Here is a 24,144-nt window from a genome sequence, read left to right as displayed (position 1 = left end):
AACTCTTTGACATGCTTGTGATAGTGAAGGTGGTGAGCTGATGCCAAGCTTGGTCATCTATGATGGTGTGCATGCACCTCATGGTGACATCTTGCTAAAGCGAACTCTTGCCTCCATTGCAACCGGTGCATTGGTTCAACTCCTTCATCCAACTCGTCTACTAACATGCGCATGGTCTTCTTGGGTGCGACTAAACTGGCAACACAATGATGCATAGTGTTCGTGCTAATCTTCAAGTGTGTGTTGGTGGTCATGCACATCAACTTGTTGAAGTACATGTTCAGCTCCAGTTGGACTTGCTTCCTATCTTTGCCTTGGTAAGTGTGTTGAATGTATTGGATTGCGTGTGTGCACTCAATGACATGGATGATTCTGAATCCCTTGCATGTAATCAATAACACTACTCACCATGTATGCTCTGTGTCAGCTGCTGGGATGGATCTTTAACTTGTACGGGCACAGTTTCATCTGTGAGTGCATGTTGTGCTCCTTGTTGTTCTTGTTCCCGCTGCAACTCATTTGTTTATCTGTGGAGCTTCATGTTCTTCATGAGTTGTTGATTCAACACATGCAACTCCTTCTTTGTTGCATTCTCTGTCTTCACATGATCATCACGTCGCACTATCACCTCATAGCCAAAGTCTCCAAAGTTGCTTTCATCATCAATGGATCTACTTGAGATTGCAACCTTGTTCCACCTCTGTGTTGTCAACAACCCTCCTCTTACATTCGTTGCATTTGGTATGTTGTCTTCAACTGTTGTTCATGATACTTCTTGCTGTGATGTTGCTGTTGTCATATCCTGATGCCCTTGTCTACAAACTTGATGTCTTCGTGGGTAGGAATGTCCATGGACACTTGATCTATTGCATCCCCAAGTGTGCTCTGAACGATGTCTTCGTCTCTTCTCTCCTAGAAACCATCGTACCTGTACAGCTGAGAGGTGGATGAACACCTGCGATACCTGGAGACATGGAAACACTCATGGCAAGCAAATTTTGAGTCGAAAACCAAAATGAACATGAGAACTGACTCGCAACATACATGGGTGAATGATCATGAAGGTTGCACAATTTTGGCCAGGAGGTCGCGAGATCGACTACCAAGACTGCACAAGACATAGTCTCGACTACTAGGAGACTGAATGACTGCTGGAACTGCGCAATGCACAGTCCAGTCTGGCTACTGATTGTTGGGATTGCGCAATGAACAATTTCAGCTAGGATGGATTATTGGCCTAGGGATAGATTTGTGCAATTTCTTGGGCCAAGTAGCCACTCTCCTCCAGAAATGCACCAACAGTCTTGAAGACCAGTGCTGGGTAGGAATTCACATTTCTGGAGAGGAAGGTGAACCTTCCTTTCCCAGATTTTGCAATGCAACCTTAGTGGGCGCAGAGTCTGGGCCAAGGTTGGCTCGACTTGCCAACGGGCAACTGAAAGCAAATAAGATAGTGAATGCATGGCGACACTAATTGATAGTGGAAGTGATTAACAATGCATGGAAAACATGAATGAATGTTTCAACAAACATATCAACATGCATGTAGGTGAGGCAATTCACTGGTTGGGTGAACGTCTGTGCAAAACAGTTTCATGCATGCGATAGTAATCAGATAGAAATGAAAACTGAAACAGAGCTAGGAAAAGCTAGTATACATGTAAACGATAGAAAGTGTTCAAAGAAATCAAGAAAACAATACTCATACAGGCGAAAACACCAAAAGCAACAGAAATTCAACACAAAGCATGGGAAACAGGCTTACCCGAAAACAGCTGAGCTGAATGTGTCAACTGCTCCTAGATGTGATGTGGGATGTCAGAGCTATAATATTGATGTGAGGAATGAGCTCTGTAGCATCCAGTTGATGTTTTTTTATAACATGGAGGTTGTGACGTGCATGCCACAAATCTAGGGAAAGTGACACTTGGTGGGAGGTTTTTGAAATGATCCTTGCATGTAACATCCAACTGCTAAACATAGATCCCTAAAACAAGGGATGCCTTTACACGCTACCTTGGGAGAAGCAACCCATGCATGAAAGTAAGCTTTTCTTGGTCCCAGAGGGAACCAGTCAACTCAGCTGCACATGCAAGAGACTGCTCAAGAAAAATGCAAATTTCTGGCTGGGAGCTGCGCTGGTTGCCCAGGATATTTGTGTAATTTCTGGGCAGAGCAGCTGACTGGTGCCCAGATTTGTGCAAATCCTGGGTTGGATAACCTGCTATTGGGAAAATATGCACAAATCCTACTGGGAAGGTTGTCTGGCAGTATTACGCAATCCTGGAGCTCGGTAGGCTGTCAGAGAGGATTGCGCAATTTCTGGATGGAAGGCTGGTTGCCCTCCAGAAATGTGCAATTTTCAAGGGGAAGCTACTCAGCCTGCAGCTAGACTAAGTCTGGGTGAGCAGCCTATGAAGGGAAAATATCAAAATGTGATTGACACGCTGCCTTTGAGCAAGAAAGACACTGAAGCTTGAGGACTTAACGAAGCAAGGAAAACTGTTGTGAAGGTTGGTAAGGAGACTCAAAAACAGGCTAAGGAAAAATTTTGGAGGGTGGTTGTAGCCGCTACAACAACACCAATATGTGATCGAGAAGTAGCAAGTGGAGGTTGCTGAGCTAGACATCCCCCAAACTCCAGAATCATAGTGTTGTGTCTTGTTAGTTTGTCTCTACCCTATTTGTCTTATATGGGTAAATGTGGAAAATCTAATATTATTTGTAATTATGTTGTAAGTGAAATTCCAAGTGTCAATATTGGAATATCAAAATTCATCATGTAATGTAATGTGTTATTTAGTGAAGAAATTGAAGAGTCATGAGGGTAGTCCAAAGGTCACAAAGGGGAATTGAAGAGTCACCCCCTTTTGTTATAAATAGAACCTTATAACTCATGTAACAGGCTTTTGGGAGCCAAGATTTTAGCTAGGTTTAGGATTAGAAAGCGTTTGGGATTATTTTGAAGAGCCTTGGCTTCTCCATAGCGTAGAGAGAGCATAATTCTTTAGAGGAGCAGTTGTTCTTGACTGTAATGTTCCACTATTGGGGTTAATGGTTGTCAATGGTGTATGTATGTATGGAAGATTCACATATAATAATAAAATCAAAGCCAACACCCTTTCATGCATATATTGTTAATATAGTAGGACTATTCTTGTTGTATTTGCATTATATGTTATTTAACTTACGCATATGCTTATGAACTAATTTGTATGAATTAGTACGAATCATGTTGAACGCGTGTTGTTGGATTAACTCATCACTTTAACTTGTGGACTATTTTTCATTTTAGCTTGTGATGCCATTTCACTCGTGTGTTCCTTTCAAGCTGTGTACTATTATAGGATTCCAAGGGGCACACTTCCTTTTCCCTTCAGTTTATTAGAACCTTCATGCATCACACTTGACTCTGTAGGGTCACACACTTGCTCTCACCTGAAGTTATCATACTTTCCTTTGCATGTTTTTGTAGTCAAGGCATTACATTACTACCTACTGTTGGGGCTCCTACTTCAAACATTGTGAGGTCTAGTTGGGACTTCATATCGGGGATATCCTATGAATGTTGGCGGGTCGAGCACCATCAACATTTCTAGTGCTAGAAGGAGGGCCAGATGACAAGCTAAGCCCTTAAAGCCTATTTTGAATTTCTGCACACATTTCATGACTTTTTCCCAAATCATAACCCCAACAAGTTTTTCTAACCCTGCACATTTTGAAGTGTCAACAATCATTTTAAATGATTTGTCCAGAATCAAGTTTAACGGCGAGGGTGGAATAACCTTGCTCAGGCATGAAGTTTCTTTTCTTGGTTTCTGTGACAAGCATGCCATCCCGTTTGAGGATGTTGCCTGTGGGTTGTTTTCTCTCACGTTCAAAGGGTGTGCAAAGAAATGGTGTCACACATTTCCTGCAACCTCTATACACTCTTTCAATTAGTTTTTTGGTGAATCATGAAGTGATTTCATTCTTTATGACCGTAAAGCCCTTAATAGAAAAAAATAAAATTATGAAAATCACCTGATGAATCTCTTCAAGATTTTCATGATTGTTTTGTTCATTACTATTTTGAATTTCCTAAAGATGAAGTTGATTGGGAATTCTTGGATGAAATATTTCAATATCTTTTTCACATTTATAAAAATCTCTATGAGTTAGAATCTTTCAAACCTATACCAACATGCCTTAGTGTTAGAGCTTCTAAATCTGAGGCAAACAAGGTTGTTGTCCCAAGTGTTATAGACATTTTTGTGCCTTACAACATGGAGCATGAAATGTCCATAATCTAAGGGATCCAAAGTCCCTAAACATGTTGTTCCTACCCCTAGAGGAACAAGGCTAACTAACCACAGCAATTCACAGAAGTTCTCCACCTGAAACCACTCAAAAACAAGTCAATTCAGGATCATGTCAACTGCTCCACTGAGCATCCACGCTGAATGTCAACTGCTACACTGGCTACCTGCGTTGAATGTCAACTCCAACACTAGCTACCTGCGCTGAGCGAGTTTGGACAAGTGGCAGGCTCATTCCTCAATGTGTCAATGCTCAGGAAGCTTCCAAAATGACACTTGCCTCAGGGAATTTGACTGGTGATGAGTAAGAGGTTCCAAATCTCCAAGTGGAAGCAAGAACCTCCAAGTGGACTCAAGAACTGAGAGAGGGAAAGGACACTAGTCAGATCTCAAGCTGACTCATCCTCTCTCCAAACATCTATATATGGATCTCACCTCCATGAGATCTAGAGGCTGGAATTTTGTTATTGCAAAGAATTGCTGTTGGTTTGAGACTGGAAACATTGGGTGCTTAATGCTTTGAAGGGAGCTTAAGAAGGAATTCCATTCTGCTGGGAAGGAGATGCTGGATTGGAGCCCTCTGGGTTGTATCTCTTCCTGAACCTTGTTATCAATCAATAAAGATATCTTGGTTTTCTCCTATATACTGGTGTATTTATATGATTGCATTAGTGTATTTGATTTGTTTCTAATCCTGAATCATTTATGAATATGTATATTTTCCTTTGTGTTGTGTTCTTCTCTTGTCGCAAGTAGCTATTCTCTTGTCACAGGTAGCTGTTCTCTTGTCACAGGTAGCTATTCTCTTGTGACCTCGTGGGAATCAAGTAGTTGTTCTCTTGAACAAGCGAGGAGGCAAGTAGCTGCGAACACCCAAAGAGGAGAGGATCTAGATCGAGGGACAAACGGAAGACAACGGTAAGTCCATTGATCTCCCCTCTTTCATATTTCATAAAGGAAAGAACCAGAATAGCCGTATCTGTTTGTTGCTAAGGCACTGTCACACCTTAGGTAGATAGGATCGTCATGCATAGGCATTTTTCTCCCAAGAGCAAGCTTTATTATTAGCAATAGGTGGGATTGACCTAATGGATTCCAATCTTGTGGCCTTTGATCATAAAGGATATGACCCTCAGTTACCAGCTCAACTAGCTTTCCTTATTCAAGTGAAAGCCCTCAACAAAACTGTTCATCGAACAATTATTGATGAGGGGGCATCTACATGTATTATGTCGATGAGTTGCTGGAAAACTTTAGGATCTCCAACCTTGTCGAGGTCTGCGACGATGTTAAAAGCATTCGACGGAAGGACATATACCCCATATGGTATCCTAAATAACTTGAAAGTTGAACTAGAGGGAAAAACGCTAGAAATAGATGTTGAAGTCATCGATGGGAATCTTGATTACAACATCCTACTAGGAAGACCATGGATATATGCCATGGCAGCTGTTGTGTCGACCTATTTTAGGAAGATTTCATTTCCCTTCCAAGGAGGAATTACAATCGTCGACCAACAAACATTTCTCCCCAACAGTTCACAAGTTACGGGAAGCATTCCAATGATCCATGGAAGGAATCATTCACTCCAAAATATCGGAGTAGGTCTCCTAAAAGACCCTGCCTTAATGGGTACTTTTGCCCTACCGCCTCCGAGTAATCTGGCGGAAGTGGCCACAGTGGAATATGAAACCTTCTATATCTAATGGATTTGGACTCCGAGGACGGTTCTTGTCTCATGTCAACCTCGTTAAAAAATGAAACAAGGAGTCATGAGGATAGTTCTTTTACTGTGTCAACCTCATTAAAAAATGAAACAAATCCCCTTTTCAAATCTCAAAGGTAAACCTTCATTCCAACCACCGAGTTGAATGCAATGAAGCTTGGTGGGCATGCACCTCGATTTGCGTTATTATGCTGGGGGCATGCAAACTTATATCGAGCAGTTTTAGCATAAAGTTCATGCTCGTTAAAAAATAAACGCAAGATCCGAGCAGTTTTAGCACATAGTTCATGCTCGTTAAAAAATAAACATAAGATTGAGCAGTGTTTTGGCGCATTCAAGCTCATTAAAAAATGAACCTATTCCAGTAAATAACCATTGTGTATGTAACCTTATCTACCATAAAAGCCTTGGTCGTGTTTGCACCGTCACCTCCACTTTTCATTTGGCTGATCGTTCACCTCCATATGATTGTTTACCCATTTTGAGGAACAGCTGCGAAGAGTGATTTCACCTAGCCATCCTTGTGACACTACCGTGATTGGAAAATTCCAACCTGTACCTGGAATCAGCTGCTATCCCTGTTTATCACTCGTTCCTCAAAAGACAAGTCTTCTTTAAGCTCTTTTCAACTGACTCGTAAAATATGAAAAGATTGCCGAGTTTTGGCCTTCCAGCTCGTTAAAGTGACCGGAAGAGCTATCCCTCCTCTAGATTTTAATCTTTTTGGACCTGAGGGATTATTGCACAAAAAGATCGAGCGCTTGTTTTATTCAGCTCGTGAAAACTATCGAAAACTCATCCCTTCTGTATTGTTTTATACTTTTTCGGACTTAGGGGATTAGATGACAAAAAAGGAATTTTGGAGTTGACTTTATGTATCTTTTTAGACTCTCTAAAAATGAAAAGGACCAAGTTATCCTTGTCGTTAGACTCGTTAAAATCATTAAATAGCGACAAACCTGTCTTTAGACGAGAACGAGTTTCACTATCGCTAGGCTCGTTAAAACATAGCGATGGGCTTGCCCGAAGGGTAGGTTATAGAACAAGCATATGTTATCCTCCTCAAGCTTGACAAAAATAAAGAGGTACTGGTCAGCAATGACTGGGGAAAAATTGGGAGAAAACTAAAGAAAACTTTGATGGTAGCAGGTCGCTCTTGAACATGACACTTTTCCTCCGTACCACAATCGGGTTGGGTTGTCTCATTCACCGGTCACATCACCATGGTCTTGCCATACCATCCATATTTGGGGTAATGCTACCAATCCATCGCATCAGTGTCGCCATATGTTCAAGAGAAGTCGTTCAGAAAGAGTCAGCCGGGTCCCATCCACTGCCATACATTATCCTTCATCCATTCATGACCGCCACCCTGAATCATATGTCACAGATCGTTTTCACCTCCATTAAAATCATTAGCTCCGTTCCGTGTCACTGATGTGGGATTCATCAAGGCCCTCCTTTGACGGATCGCTTCTTGTCGACATTAGCTCATTATCCAAGAAGTTGATCTAGGAACAACCCCTTCAGTACTTTGAAGCTTGCATGCCTCAATGGCAAGTTTCTCACTTCCGGCGACAGGTATACATCAATGACCTTCGACCAGAAGATTTTGCATGGTGTTCGATGCCAAGTCCTTTATTCACACCACGTGAATTGTACTGCAGTACCTTGAGGGTCACTATCATTATCGGTGATTCCTCTCGCGCTTGTTAACGGTTTACATCATTGACCAGTAATCAAGCGATGTCTTTCCATGTTTGACTTCAGCGCAATTCTCACATGGATCGACTTGTACTTAGAGTGAAGATCGAACGTGTTTGAAGACCCCGGATCTAGTTTCATCCATCCGGGCTGCGATATATATTCAGGAAAAATAAAGACATTTGACATATACATCATTGCAGAAGATGATCATCCTATTCAAAGGATGATAGTTTCGCCAAAATTATCAGTCTACCATCAGACGATCGTCTGTCCTATGTACAAAAATGGATTTATAAAGTTGAGCATGGGAATGCCCGCCTCAGCTAGATCATGAAAGCAGTATGAATCATAATGTATTGTATTGTATCTTATTACAGGTCTCCTCCCAGCAAATGGATGAACTTCGGACCCTCCTGGATAAAGCATTTCACCCGATAAACGGCCTCATACTTTAGGGGGCAACTGTTATAGAAATTTTTGTGCCTTACAGCATGGAGCATGAAATGTCCATAATCTAAGGGATCCAAAGTCCCTAAACATGTTGTTCCTACCCCTAGAGGAACAAGGCTAACTAACCACAGCAATTCACAGAAGTTCTCCACCTGAAACCACTCAAAAACAAGTCAATTCAGGATCATGTCAACTGCTCCACTGAGCATCTGCGCTGAATGTCAACTGCTACACTGGCTACCTACGTTGAATGTCAACTCCAACACTAGCTACCTACACTGAGCGAGTTTGGACAAGTGGCAGGCTCATTCCTCAATGTGTCAATGCTCAGGAAGCTTCCAAAATGACACTTGCCTCAGGGAATTCGACTGGTGATGAGTAAGAGGTTCCAAATCTCCAAGTGGAAGCAAGAACCTCCAAGTGGACTCAAGAACTGAGAGAGGGAAAGGACACTAGTCAGATCTCAAGCTGACTCATCCTCTCTCCAAACATCTATATATGGATCTCACCTCCATGAGATCTAGAGGCTGGAATTTTGTTATTGCAAAGAATTGCTGTTGGTTTGAGACTAGAAACATTGGGTGCTTAATGCTTTGAAGGGAGCTGAAGAAGGAATTCCATTCTGCTGGGAAGGAGATGCTGGATTGGAGCCCTCTGGGTTGTATCTCTTCCTGAACCTTGTTATCAATCAATAAAGCTATCTTGGTTTTCTCCTATATACTGGTGTATTTATATGATTGAATTAGTGTATTTGATTTGTTTCTAAGCCTGAATCATTTATGAATATGTATATTTGCATTTGTGTTGTGTTCTTCTCTTGTCGCAAGTAGTTGTTCTCTTGTCACAGGTAGTTGTTCTCTTGTGACCTCGTGGGAATCAAGTAGTTGTTCTCTTGAACAAGCGAGGAGGCAAGTAGCTGCGAACACCCAAAGAGGAGAGGATCTAGATCGAGGGACAAACAGAAGACAACGGTAAGTCCATTGATCTCCCCTCTTTCATATTTCTTAAAGGAAACAACCAGAATAGCTGTATCTGTTTGTTGCTAAGGCACTGTCACACCTTAGGTGGATAGGATCGTCCTGCATAGGCATTTTTCCCCACAACACCAAGTGACCCTCTCTCCCCCTCTCATCAAACAAATCTAGCTCCGTTGGGTGAGGTGGGTGAGGTTGAGAATCCACCTATTGATTTATTACCATCTCCTCCTACCCCACCTTCTTAGAATTTCTGCACAGATTTGGATTGTAACTCTGGTGTTTCCCATGAAGTGTTATCTCCTCATCCTCCATTTTCGGTCCCTTTGATCCTCCATATTTTGGTTTGTTGTATTCATTTGTCTTGAATCCTTTTTGTGATTTTCATGAGGATCAAGTTCTAGATGGAGTTGGTATTGAACAACCAACATGTGATATCAATTTTTATGAGTGTGTGGGAATCTGTACAAGAATCTGCGGTAAAGAATGATCTCCTCTTGTCCACACCTCGTCCACTTTATCTTGACATCTTCCATGAATCTGTCATTTCTAGTCCAACTTGTAAAAATTCATTTTTGGATGTTTCTATTTTCAACCATTCGCAGAACACGTGGAATGCCATTTTTTCATTTAAATGCAGAGAGGATAAATCTTCCTTCCCTGATCCTCCCAATCTCTCATCTTACCTTTCCAAAAACATAGAGGGTGAAATTTCTCGTTTTTCAACATCCCCTCTTTACAATTTGTCAAATCATGAGGATTCCTCTATTCATTGTCTTGAACTTTATGATTGTGACTATCGTGATATTTTCATTCATTCATTTGATCATGATTATGATTTTTCCACTATTGATCTTTCTAAGCCAATTATATTTGATGATCCATCTGCTCATGAATTGGAAACTCCCCATGCTATCGAGGCACTTCAGCTCGAGCTGATGGTTATGTCAGGTTCTCATAGCCTTGAGGTTAGTTCCACTTCAGATCAAAAATGTGTTGAAGCTCTCCAGGATCCTCATCACTTTGTTGTTCACAATAAAAATCAATCTATAATACCAATTTTGCATTCTCCATTTGTAAGACACGATCCTTTTGCTCAATCATTGGAGGGGTCGTACATAGAAAGCACTATTGCAAAACGTATTTTTTTTATTTCTTCATGTTTTCTTATTCTTCAAGTTTTGAAAGTGTGTACATGTTTTCCTTCCACTTGTAATGTGTTAGGACACCCTGGTACATCCACAGAGTTCCTTTCATGCACTTTCTCTTTTACTGCTCTATGGATGCATTCAAGCTTCGAACATTTTTGTTTGCGTCATTTTTATTTCTTGTTTGTTGGTTTGCTTGTATATCCTTCTTGACATACATGCTATCGCCTTCATGGGCCAACCAATGGGCCGATGGCTACATTGGAAGTATTACTTTACGTGAGTTGGCCTATGTTCTACTTAGGCTAGGAGTAGGAGTAGTTTTTATTTTCTTGTTTGTTTCTTGATTTTCTTACTTTGTCTTGGTTTTATTCTACCTCTTTCCTTTTTTTGTTTGATTTTTGACCATAGGCTACTTTTTACATGAAACCGCATTTGGCTTCTTAAACAAGCAGGGTGAATTCCATGAGGAACCTCTACAACTATCAACACTTGGTTATTTATCTATTGCCTCACTTTAGGTGAAACTTTCATTTCTTCTTGTCGATGCTACCCTGATGGAAAATACATTCCTTTCAGAGCTTCATAGTGTAATCACAATGCTTGCACTCTTAACTTGTATTGCCTACTCTAATTTGTTTTCTATTTTCGGTTAACCCTTGTCAACTCAATCAAGTAGAGTAAAGAGAGGGGGGAAACCTTAAAAAGTATGTCAAAGGTATATATAAATATCCTTCTCTGAAGGGACAACCTCTTCTGCTCTTAAAAAGTCAGGATCCCTCTTCTACCTCATGAAATAAATAAGTGCCTATGCATAACTCATTGAACAAATGAAAAAATGGAAAAATAAAAATAAAATAAAGGGTGAAAGAAGAGAAAGGATACCTGCACAGAGAGGTGAAGCAAGTAACTCCACTGACATACTGTCTAGGATCGCTGGCAATAAAGAAATGCTCGTGTTCCTAAAGTGACTTTGTCAGGGTACTGTTTAGGCCTGTTGGCAGTGGAGAAACACCATAGATGAAACTAAAACTCTAGAAATCTATTTTACTTTTTCATCTATATACCCCTCATCCCAAATCGAAACAATTCAGTTTGACTTGGCTTAGTATGTGTGCTACCAATAAAGAGAATGATAGGGATTGTATCTTTACCTCAAGCTTAGTGAAGAAGCTATGATAATCCAAGAACAGAACAATACCTATGGAAGAGTTAGACTCACTTTGCATAAGACAAGGTCCATACAGAGAGTTGGAGTTCTACCAATGTGTCATCAATGTTGTTGTTATCACAAAACCAGTACTAGGGACTGCAACCAAGCAAGGTCTCATGTAACTGTTTCAGACCAAACTTTAGATTAGGAATTAGCCTTCCTAATCAGAGAGGGCTCTCTCACAACTCTTAATAAAATCCTTCAAACACTAGATGGCTAACTCTTTATTCACTTATGAAAGCATAACTGGTTGGAAACACAGCAAACTAGCTCTCATTGGGCTATGGAGTCTATAATATCAAGTAAACAAGGAAAACACAGTGACCTCATGGAAATCAAGGCTCTTAGCATTACATGTCAAACATATTCCACCAACACATAGCTTGTTGTATACACAGGAAGTCAGAGCATATAATTATGAATTCTGAGTGATTGCATACAACAAAACCATAAAATAACATAAAGTATAACACATCATCACTACATTTGATCATGACAATCCTTCGAGAATCTTGAGAAGAGAATAACTCTGTTTTACTATTACTGTCAAAAAAAGGTCTTACAATGGCCCAAAACAACACTGTTTTTCTATTAAGTATCCAACCTTTTTTACATAAAAGTTATTCCTATATATAGCCTATCAAAACACTACTGCACGAGACTCCTCAACAAGCATGAAGGGAGCTCGGAATTTTGACATTAATGACCTTAACTATATCATAAACAAACTGATTGGTTACAAGAGATATGGTGCTACGAAAACAGAGGATTCCATCATATTGGCACTTTAAGTCTTTCTCCTCGTATACTTTGCTGCATTCTTGGAGCTTGCCACCTGTAGCATTACAATAATAACCACACCCAAACTGAAAGCAGATTCAATGTATGAACAGCTCCGGATACCTGATGCATAGATGATTCAACAACCAATAAGAAAATGAAGCCTATATTCTCGGTTGCTGCCTCCCATCGGTGTTCATATATTAATGATCCATCTTCAAGCCATTTAATCCTTGGATAGTCCCGTGTGACTGAAGAAAACTCATGATCTGGCTATCCCATAACTAGACAAGTGTATCACTTAACACCTCAGCAGCTCTATCAAAACCCTAAAAATTCGGAGATAAAGTGACTTTCAACAAAAGACAAAACTTTACCTTTACCTCGAATATTTACACCTGGCCTCCTTTTTAAATATCTGACTGATCTTCCATAACCTCCATGCTGGCATTAAATCATCTCTTTAAATATTTGCTGACCTCAGCATTCCAACTCAAGTTTTCAACATAACCAGTCATCTACAGCAGTTTCATAGCGCGCTACGAAACTGCTGTAGGTCATCAAAATTAAATACATGAACCTTGAAACAGCAATAACTCAAGTCTGTGATTTCTTCAGTCATTCTATACAGGTGTGAATACATCAAAAAGTCTCAAAAAGCTTTTAAGAAGACGGTGGCCCCAAAATATGTCAAAATTTGAAAAAACACATTCCTCTTTGAATCATTTAGCTAGCTTGTCTAGCTTCTCTTTCAGGTTGATGACTTCTTCCTTCAACTTCTTGTTCTCGGCTCTTAGACATGCATTCATTTGTTTCATAACCTTTGCCTGCTTCAGAGCAGGCACTGTCCATACATAAGCATCTGATACTGAACTAGCTTGACTGATCAAACTTGTTTTACCTTTCATTACAGCTTTCTTATAGCTTGTGTATCTTACTGCCTTTTCTTTAAAAACATTTTGAACCTGAGGTATTTCCTTGCTTGCTCCAGCTTGTTTCTTAATGGCAATCACATTTCCACTTTGACCAATAACCACCTTATTGTCCTTGTTCTTGTTTTTAGCTGCTTGGACTATTTCAGAGAAAATTTCAAGTGCCTCTGTCCTAGGCATCTCTGAAGGTACTTTCTCTTTTTGAGCCTTTTCTACTTCTTTCATTTGCCTTCTAGTCATTGGCCTGCGAGGTTTAAAGGCATACTCTTCACCTGGTTCTTCAAACTTTAACCTTTTAGAAGCCTTTGACTTCTTAGAACTTTCAGGTGAAGATTGTGTTAGATCAATATGCATTGGTGATACCAATTGATCTTGCTCAATTTCAAGTGGTTCAATTTGAATTGGATGCTCTTGTTCTAATTCAATGGCTTCCAACAAGTCATTTAAACTACCCTTAGAAACAGGACTCTCTTCCACAGGGGCTGACTTTCCTTTTTCTTTGCTTAGCTGGCCTCTGGTTCTCACCCTTGAAACCCTTTCAACTTCACTAGACTTAATTTCATCTTTTCCTTTGTGAGTCTTCTGTTTTGATGATTGAGGTGTTTCTTTAGGAGATGACTTAGAAGTTTCCTTTTCAGATACTCTAGATGATTTTGAAGTTTTGTCTACTGATGCTTCAGGTGTTTCTTTAGCTGCTGACTTAGGAGTTTTCTTCATTGATGCTTCAGGTGTTTCTTTGACTGTTACAGACCTCTCTGGCTTCTTTGTTTTAGCTTTGGGCTTCTTATGGTCTGTTACTTCCTTCCTAATCTCAGCCAAAGTAGTTTCCTCACTCCTATCTTCTCTTTCTCTTACAGGTAATGGAGTGAGGCCCGTTTTACTAGGGAAACCGGCCATGAACACAAACGAATCCCAGTCCTTACCAATTTTATGTAGGCTATCCAACACCAGTAATTTAACCAGACCATGATGAAAAATAGATGTTTCATAAGCTTCCTTCTTCAACTGAATCTTATCACACATCTTACTAATACTCCTGAATAAGTAAAAAGGTATGTCTATTGAGCTCTTACCAGTGAAGTGTAGCAGCAGCTTGAAATGGTATGAGTAGACTTTGTTGTACCGACCTTCACATGTCAAGTACTTCTGGATACATGTCAATAGCATAGCATAATTCTCCTTTAGATAGCTCCTTGGGACAGCTTTAGTGAGATCTTCGTCTACATATGGTGCCTTTAAGAACTCCTTACACGGACCCATGTCAAACTTGAAATTCTTGAACCACTCTTGGCCACCCCTCGGGATTTCTGTGACAGTAGAGATGACTTCAGGGGATACCGGAAACTCCAACATGGCCACCTTCGAATTGAGTCCAGTGAAGTTCAATGCAAATGCCTTGGTCACTTCTGCATGTCCACCCTTTAGTTTTTCACAAAACCGCCAACAACCAGCACTTCTAAACGCCTTTGCTACCTCCTCATTCCCGAGGGTTACATCTAATCCCTCCGGCTCTGTTCTCACACATTTACCCGAACGGTGCTCCTTTCTTTCCATGCTTCTTTGCGCAATTCTACACAAGGGAATGACGGTGGTTTGCAGCAAGAAAACACTCTTTAGCTGTAGAGATCAGGCTCGCTTGCAGTAGTCTGTTTAGAATAAAGCTCAAGCTTTTCATAGAGCAAAAACATTCATATGTTATGAAGAACACATTATGGAATGACCATCTTCTATAACGTCCTCCAAACTGACACCTAACTCTATGACTTCGGACCTGATGGCAAAGTAATGGCTAATCATGACATAGAAATGGTGTGAAGAAACAATCATGACCGGATTCGTGACTCACTACTTCTCGGATTAGACATTCAGGGAAAAACGCTGCACAAAAGCCTGAAACCCCGATTTCGTAGCGCGGGCAGTTCAAATTTAAGGGAATGCGCTACGAAATCGCTGACAAACGGGGCGCTACGAAAACACGCAAACATTATTTCGCAGCAGAACTGACCAATCACATTCGCGCTGCGAAACTGCGCAAGTACCTAAGACATCATACCCGCGCTGCGAAACTGCGCAAGTACCAATGACATGACATGACATAACTAACAATGATGGAGGATGACTAATACCCTTGCCTTTACATGAATTTCATCCATAACTCTTGAATTTCAAATTTTGAAATTGACATAAGCTAACAAACCTATTTACAAGACCTCAAGACTTTATAAAAACTTATGGACAATTAACATATACATGAACTATAGATTCTAGTGATAACAGTTGTAGTGGCTACAACCACCCTCCAAAGTTTTTCCTATACTTCAATTTTGGAGCCTTCCTTCTAAACCATGATAGCTCATATTTCACTGATCTAGGTATCCATGCTTCAACTCTTACTTTTATTTTCAGTTTGGCTTGTGTATTCTTACTTAGTTGATTTTTCAACCAACAAGCTAATCTCCTGAATTGGTCCCACAATAGTTATGGGCTTGCCCCAGAAACTGCACAATTCATGAGGGAAATTGGCCTTTCTGTTGGGAATTGCACAATATTGAATTCCAATGAGCCTTGAGCTTAGAAAATGCGTAGTCATGAGGGGGCAGCACAACACTGAGCCCAAAAATTGCGCAACCCTCATTGAGCTCAGAACCTATGTAGTGCACTGAGTCGGAAAGTTGCCTAGTTCTCGGAACTGCGTTGTCTTTCCTGGAAGTGTGCATGGTAAGTTTTCCCAGAGAAAGCAAAAGAATAGAAAGAAAAAAACATCCCTAAAAAATAGGGATGTATTTTTAATATCTGGAAGGAGGCACTTGCATTATTTTTAGAAAATTTTGCCAAGTGTCACTTTTTACTTAATTTTAGGCATGCATGTCATAAAACCTAATTTGTCCTAATCTATTTAATCGATGCTTCTAGAGCTCATTTTAACACTTGATCTTGGAGTTCTAGCATTCCCGAGGAGATCAAGGAACCTTCAGTACGATCGTCGTTGCTTTTCCGAGCGATTTTTTATTTTGTTGTCTTTTGCCACTTTTTTTGTCGCTTTTTGATGTTTAGATTGTGTGAGTGTTTCTTCACTTGTTTCTCTACATCATTGCTAGTGTTTTAACTTGTATAAGTGGTGTTTCAAGTTATATATTTCCTTTCCCAAGTGTCGCATGATTTTTCCTGTTTTTGCACCAACAGTCTTTGTTGCGGCGATTCTACTCACTTGCTTCTTTTATCTTCCATTTAATCATTTTTTTCACTTGTTTTGCATGCATGCATCTACACTTACTAAGATATGCACTCATGTTCATACTATCTTTCAGATCTACTTATTTTTCACACTCCCCTTGGGCAGATTCGGGTTCCCTTGTCTAGATCTCACTTTACACAACTTGCGCTATGCAATCTGGAGACTCAAGCCTTTGGCTTGGCCTCTAGAATTACGTAGAGAATAGCTTGATCTGGTTGCAACTATGCACTGCACAGTTCCAGGAGCCAGCCTCCTAGTTTGGCCACTGAGACTATGTAATGCGCGGTCTCTCCCAGGCCTTGGCCCAGGATGAACTACGTAGTTTCAGTCATTAAGATTCCACCTTGACTGTTGGGACTACACAATGCTCAGTTCCCATAGTCATCCAATAACCCCTGTCAAATCCCTCACATCAAGTGCCTTGATTTCTAATTGAACTTTCCTTGAAGTTTTTTTTAGTTTTTGACTGACATGTTCTTTCCATGAGTGTCCTCTCTCTACCACAGTTACAACAGACATTATTGAGAATCTCTCTAGCAGTCACAGTTAACATGACATCCAAGAAAGATGCATCAAAAGAAACCATTGAGAGTAGTACTAGGGAAGAATTTGAGCATATATCATTTGCTTTAACAGTGTTTGCAAATACTTAGGTGTTTATTGAGAAGGGAACAACGCTAACATTGCAACAAATCAAAGATACTTTTGCAAAAGACTTTGGGGCAGACTTGGAGGACTGGTAGATCTATCTTAGTATTTGACAGTCAAGGTTATAAAAGGTTGCATGCAAGTATCCTACCTTCCCATGTGTAGACATCATCAGCTGGATTATCTCACATACAGATGAATAGACTATGACTTTGAGTAGTGCCAACTTGAAGAAGCTTTCCACCTTCAGGGCAAAAGACTTTCAGTAGATGTATAACTTGCCTAAGCTAGTGAAGTGCATGGAATCACTCTTCTATGCCACCCATAGCTATGTGAACACAAGAGACATTTTCAAGCATTGGATGAAAGAGCCATTGAAGTTTAGACAAGCACCCACCCATGTTTACAAGACGAAGTCCCTCAGGAAGGGTTACAAGTTCTTGATCATCTTTTTCTACAGAATATATGGTCAAGAGAGCACATATACCTTCCCTGAAGGGTGGGAAGTCTTACCGGACCATTTGGTAAGTGATGGGATTCCATTCAACTTGTCATATTTGTTAGCTCAAGAGTTGAAGTCCCATGTAGCTAAGGCTCAGAATCTACCCAAGAATGAGCAAGTAAGGTTTTACATGTCTGCGTACTTACTGAATGTAATCTATGCATAATAGTAGTTCCCTAGCATGAGTTAGACATGGACACCACAAGAAACTATTGTGAACATCTATTGCAAGTTTCTTTTTTGCAACTATCATGGAGTTATGGAAAGGCTAATTGACCACTTTATAATCTCGTTATAAAATCTTATATTCGAGCAAGATCCACCTTGCATGTCTTGAGAAGCAATGTAGGTGATAGTAGGCATTGCAGATTAGTATGCCTCACTAGGTGACATCTTCATCAGAGTGTTTGGCAGAGAGAAGGCTTTGCGTGCCTTACCAAGGTATGCAACTAAGAAATTAGTCATGCAAGAAGTTTCACACCACCTCACTACAAGGTTGTCAATAGAACTACATAGGAAGAAGAAAGCGCCATGGCTCGCTCTTCCTTTGCAGATCAGATTATATGATATTAAGAGCTTGAAAGATGTAGATGTTGAGGCTAAGGACATAGTGAAATACATATTTGGCACCAAGAACTTTAATCCATATTATTCCCAAAGTATTTGCAAGGACCATTGTATGAGAGTTTACTTTTCGTGGATCAACGAGACATTTCATTGGCCAAAGGAGGATCCTTGGAGGTACTATTACAATACCTCCAGACTCAATGAGTCAGTCGGTATAGAAGGAACTTGGAAGGCTACTCTATAGACAACAAAAACTCAAGAAGAAACAATAACAACAATAGAAGGCAACAATCCAGTGAAGGACAGGGGAAAGAGGAAGATTGTTGATGATCCAGAGGGAGAGAAAAGTTGGAAAATGATGGAAGCTCCTATTATCGCAAAGGAAAATTTGGAAGTAGAAGCAAAGAGGGAGAAAAGTATGAAGAGAGTAGAGTGGAGGAACAGGAAAAAGTATAGGTTATAGGAAAAGAACTGAAGTTGCAGGAGACACAGAACAAGCTGAAGGAAGAACGGGGGTTGAGGAGGAGAGAACGAGAATAGAAGTAGAACCAAGAAGAAGAACAAAGGAAAGGTGTTAGGATAGGGTCCCTAGGGTCAGTTTTGGGGTTAGTGAACCCAATTTTTGTAAAAGATATAAAGTCTCCACGAAATGTGGATACGGAGCACGCAAGTAGATAGGAGTCAAAGGGGTCTTAGCCCCTTGTTTGGATAAGTAAATAGGCTGGTTTTGAGACTCATCCATGGTCCACGAACCATGGTATTTGTATTGAAGAAAGCTATATATAGTTGAGCCATAGCGATTCTAAGAAGTAACTAAGAGAAAGTAAGCCAAGATAGAGATTGTTTTTGGAAAGTTCTAAGGCAGGAAGGCTCTGCTTCATGTACTTAGGAGAAAGGGGAAGGATCTTGCAGTTGAGTGCGCAGGAGGCCTTGGTAATTCCATAGATGAGTGCGCAGGGTAAAGGAGTTTGTAATCTGAACATTGAAGCTTAATAAAAACTGATTTTGAAGAATTACCTTTCATATGAGTATTATTGATAATTCTGTTTATGTTATGATTTGTCACTCTATAATATTTTTTCTTTGGAATAATGAATAAATGCTACATGAAACTACTAAGTCTATCATATTTATGCATGAATTAATTAATTATCTATTTTCATGAAGATAAGGGATAACTTAGTTATGATTTTTGATGAATTGGTTAGATATGCGCGAAGGCAGATCTAGGGTTATTAATTAATGTGCGAAAGTGGATAATTTTCCTATTTAGGGTCTATAAAGATTGATCATGGACCTTCATGAAGGTATAGAAGCCATTCTCTTAGAGTTACAGTATCAAGCCATAGAAGGATGTCAATCTACGCAAAGGCAGATTTAAGCTACAAGAGCTAAGACCACTTATCACACTATCTCTGGATGCAGAAACCTGGTTCTAGCATCCCCCAATACTGCTTCAGGTGAGACTACAGCCTACACTATGCAGGTTTTTACTGAAAGGGCCAGTAGTTAGGGTTTTTTTGGTTGGTACGAACAACTCTGAATGTGGGTCAGGCCCCCTTAAGCCAAAAAATGGTTCCATTGCCAGGAATGGGATCTATCTAAGAGATGTGCGATAAATGGTTCCCTATGAAGAAAGAGATTGACAAGTGGATTGATCGAAACATGCACACGTTTGCGCCCCAGGAGAACAGGAGCCCTAAATTATCCAAGGAGTAGTGGTTGCAGAGATTTTTATACATAGACGAGACCGAGGCATTCTTTTGTTTCTTCCCTGAAGAACTACATGAGTGGTTGTCTAAATTGGCTGATAGTTAAGGGACATGGAGGCTTAACAGTCCTAAAGTGTGGGCTCCTGAGCTAGTGCAATGCCTGGAAGCATAAAAAATAAATATGGCATGGGTACGGATCACTGGATTAATCACACATTGGGAAGCTTTGTGACTTATTTCGCGATTGCGAGGAATATAAGTTATAGCAAAGTGGAATGAAGGCTATTTAAAGGACTGCGAGGTAAGTATCTGAAGTCATTAAAGACTGCGATTAAAATTTTGTTATGTGAAAGGAGGGTTATGCAATTACCTTGATGTTTGGAGCTACGTGAAGTAGGATATTCTTTAGAAGAAATGAAGGATCCAACCCAGAATATAGTCTGCTCATTGAACCCCCTTCAAGCGACAACGAAGGGACGATGCTGACTACGCCGCGAAGTGAATTTTAGTTAATTACGTAGGGTATTCCAAGGATACCTCATCCATCCACTCCACCTCATACACCTATGCCTTCACCCCATCCACCTCCATTTCCACCATTCAACATGGTGAACACAATGAAGATGCTGATTTTTAAGGGAACAGGGAGTGAAGATCCAAACAATTTTTGGTTTGTTGAACGAGTTGTTTGGACAACACAGCAAATTACAAATGACAATATTAAGAAAGCACAACTGGTTATAGCCTTACAGGATCACACATTAACATGGTATATCAAGTATTACATTGATAACCCCAACGTGACGTTGTCAGATACCCAGCTAGCTCTGCACTGGGAGTTCGGTAAGTGTAAGTCAGAGGCACGATCAGTAATTGAATTTAAGGAAATTCAACAAAAGATGGATGAGACACCTTGGGACTTTGATCAGAGGTTGAAGTTCCTGATCAGGCAAACCACTATGGTAATCATGGATTCCTAGCATCGCGATTGGTTTATAACACTGCTCCTGCCACATTTAAGAGTACCTCTTTCACAGTAGAAGATAGCAACGCAAGCGAAAGCCTTAGAGATTGTGATGAGGCTGGATGCCTTGCTTATATAGGATACGAACCTTGGAGTGCAACATTCACTCACAGCTAGAAAGCCTGCACTTGGAATTGCAGAGCTTGAAGAAAGGAAAGGAAGCTCACTCGAAGGTGCACGGTGAGGTCTGGTGTTCGAAGTGTAAGAGCCATGGACATGATAAGGATCATTGCCTAGTCTATAAGAGCTATATTATAGGGGGAGGGCTTGTTCCCCTAAAACCAGAGAATAACATTGGGACGAGCGTGGGAGTTTCACTATGGTGTGCTATCTGTCAGGTTACAGGATAGCATGCTACTGATAACTTCCATTTATTGCAAAAAATTGTACAAACCCCTCAACAGTTGCTTTGCAATTTATGTAAGTTTGTAGGGCACAATGAATTCCATTGTAGGAGCTATGAGCTAATGATGGATAGAAACCCTACCTATAGGATCCAGGTAGAAAACTAGCCTCAGGATCAAGGCACAAGAGCTGCACATTGAGGATTCTATGGTTGAGGAAGAGGAAGAGGCACTGGACCAGGCTGAGGGCGTGGGTAGGTAATCTGGCATAACTGTGGTGAATCAGGGAACTTCACGTGAGATTGTACAAATCACACACATCCATCATGTTAGTATTGTCGACAATTTGATCATGTCATAGAGGAATGCCTGGTCCTTATGGAAAATATGCAAGAAAAGAAGGCGCAGCCCCAATAGCCTACGCAGAACATTCAAATGATGAGGGTTGAGCCCTGCGAAGAAGATCAGAGCATAAATATCGTGTTAAGAAGTGGCATGGCGACTAGTGTAGATAAAGGTAAGTAGGCTGAGGAAGACAGGTGGGTGTGCAAGGCTACTGAGAAGGAAGTAGATTTTGATCTTAATCATGCTAAGGAGACCTTCATGGAAGCAAAGAAGAACTTTGTTGAGGCCTCCACCTCAGGAAGTCAGGAGAAAATTCCAGAAACTAGTGCGACACAAGCAGATCCTTCAATACTCACTACTTTCCTGAAGACTTGTATGAAGTTACTACATGATCAGAAAGTAATAGAAGGGTTGCAAGAGTTAATAGACAAGTGACAAAATAAAGAAAAGGCTCTCGTTGAACAACGCACAGTAAGAAATATTGGTAAGCATAAGATGTGAACGGGGCATGAGATGAGGCTAACTGCGCAAATAGGAGAATATGAAATGGACTAGGTAATCTTGGATTTGGGGTCTGATGCAAATGTCTTGCCTATGCGGAGATGGGAAAGGATGGCGAGACCTACGCTACAGTGGTCTCCTATTCAATTGCACATGGAAAATCAACAAAATATTTTCCCTATGGGGAGCTTATATGGTGAAACGTTGGACATTGAGGGTGTGAGCGTGCTAGCTGACTTTGAGGTCATTGAAATAGTGGATGATAGAAACCCTTACCCTGCACTAATTGGAATTGACTAGGCTATTGATATGAATGGGGTAATCAACTTGAAGAAGCAGAAGATGACATTTGAAAATAAGTCGCTTAGAGTTGTAGTGCCATTAGACCATGAAGAAGGAGCACATTATACTGAACCAGTTCATGACTATGTGGAAAGTGATGATGATCTAGATCAGATATACAAGATAATAGCACGAGATGAGGATTGGATCAATCCTAAAACTGATGGATGAATTGCATGGGACAGGCATAGATCCTACACCTCAGATTTAGAAGAAGATCTTGAACACTAGTAGAATCAGTTACATAAAGTATCTATGCTCCGTTGCAATATGATGACCAAGTCGTTACAGTGTGTCTCGAGTGAGGTAAGAAACCTTCCGAATTATGATGGCTTGACTGATGTGGAACTGTTTTTAGATGAATTTGAAAGGGAAGTATCAGAAGACATTGATTCCAAGCACTGGATTTTTCACTATGTGCTACACCTGGCCATTGGTGGGGTACACACAAGGAGAACTTTATTGGATGGAAAGAATACAGAAGAATGATGAACTTAAGGTTTGGGTATGCTAATACTAGAATGACAGAAAGATATAGTGGGATTCACGCGATCATTTGGCACGATGGACTAAGGCCCGGGGAGTAGAAACACAACCAGAATGGGTGCACATTTTTTGTCACACCTTAGATACCATCCCAATGAAATGGTATCTGGAGATAAAACTTCACCATTAAACAACTAAGTGGACATATTAAGAGAGAGTTTTCTATTAACTTTTAGCTTTGAGGATGGGTTTGAGAGCTTTGATGAGGCATTACAAGAGATAAAAGCATATATATTTAGAACACCAAAGGAACCAGTCAAATAGACTCAGCTAGATTGGAGTACACATCTACGTCATACGCTAGAATGTTATAATGTGACTACTGAAGAAGAAGAGTACGATCTGTGAAATATTACCATTCCAAAAACAGAAGGACAATGCAAAGTAGAGGGACCGAAGGTGGTGAACCTGGATGTATCATAACCTTTGAAAACCTAACAAGTAAACATTGGATCTGAAGAAGAACCTAGGTTCCAGAAGATAGGAGGCTATTAGGACGAAGATATGATTGATAAGGTAGTTGAGCTACTGCGCGAGTACCGGGATTTATTCCCAATGAAGTTTTCAAATTTGAAAGGGATCATCGCATATTTAGGTGTTATGAATATCACATTAAAGCTAGATGTGAAACCTGTTAAGAAGAGGCCTTATTGGCTGAATCCAAAATATAAAGAGAAGGTGCGCCAAGAACTGGATAAGATGTTGGATGCCGGTATTATTGAGTTAGTAGAAGAATCAAATTGGATAAGCCCAATGGTGGTCCAAGAAAAGAAACAGAAAGGTGAAATTTACATATGCATAGATCTGTCGAATCTGAATGATGCATGTGAGCATGATCTGTTTCCAACACCGTTTACTAACGAAGTGTTAGATAATGTTGGCGGACAGGAGACGTATTCGTTCATTGAAGGTTTTTTAGGATATCATCGAATAAAGATCGTGCCAAAAGATCAAAGAAAAACAACCTTCATGACTAAGTGGGGTTGCTTAGAATATACAGTTATGTCATTCGGACTGAAGAACGTGCCTGCAATATTTTCTCGAGTTGTGATCGCAATGTTTAAGGAGTTTATTCATAAATTTCTGGAGGAATATTTTTATGATTAGACTGTGTTTGGGTTGGTGAAGCACCATGTTGCAAGTCTGCATT

The 24,144-nt window shown here is 40.3% G+C and overlaps 1 pseudogene; it reads left to right on the top strand.

Annotated features, from left to right (window-relative positions):
- The window catches only part of LOC149154484 (26S proteasome non-ATPase regulatory subunit 7 homolog A pseudogene), a 46,416-nt pseudogene extending 25,316 nt beyond the window's left edge, over window positions 1-21,100 (top strand).
- Window positions 21,101-24,144: the final 3,044 nt, after the last annotated feature.

Source organism: Pinus tabuliformis, chromosome 9 (assembly GCF_031772625.1).
Source record: "Pinus tabuliformis cultivar Carrire ecotype Pingquan chromosome 9, CPIR1, whole genome shotgun sequence".
In the NCBI taxonomy this organism is placed as follows: Eukaryota; Viridiplantae; Streptophyta; class Pinopsida; order Pinales; family Pinaceae; genus Pinus; species Pinus tabuliformis.
The sequence above is the reverse complement of the archived record's forward strand: the minus strand, read 5'-3'. Positions and strand labels throughout refer to the sequence as shown.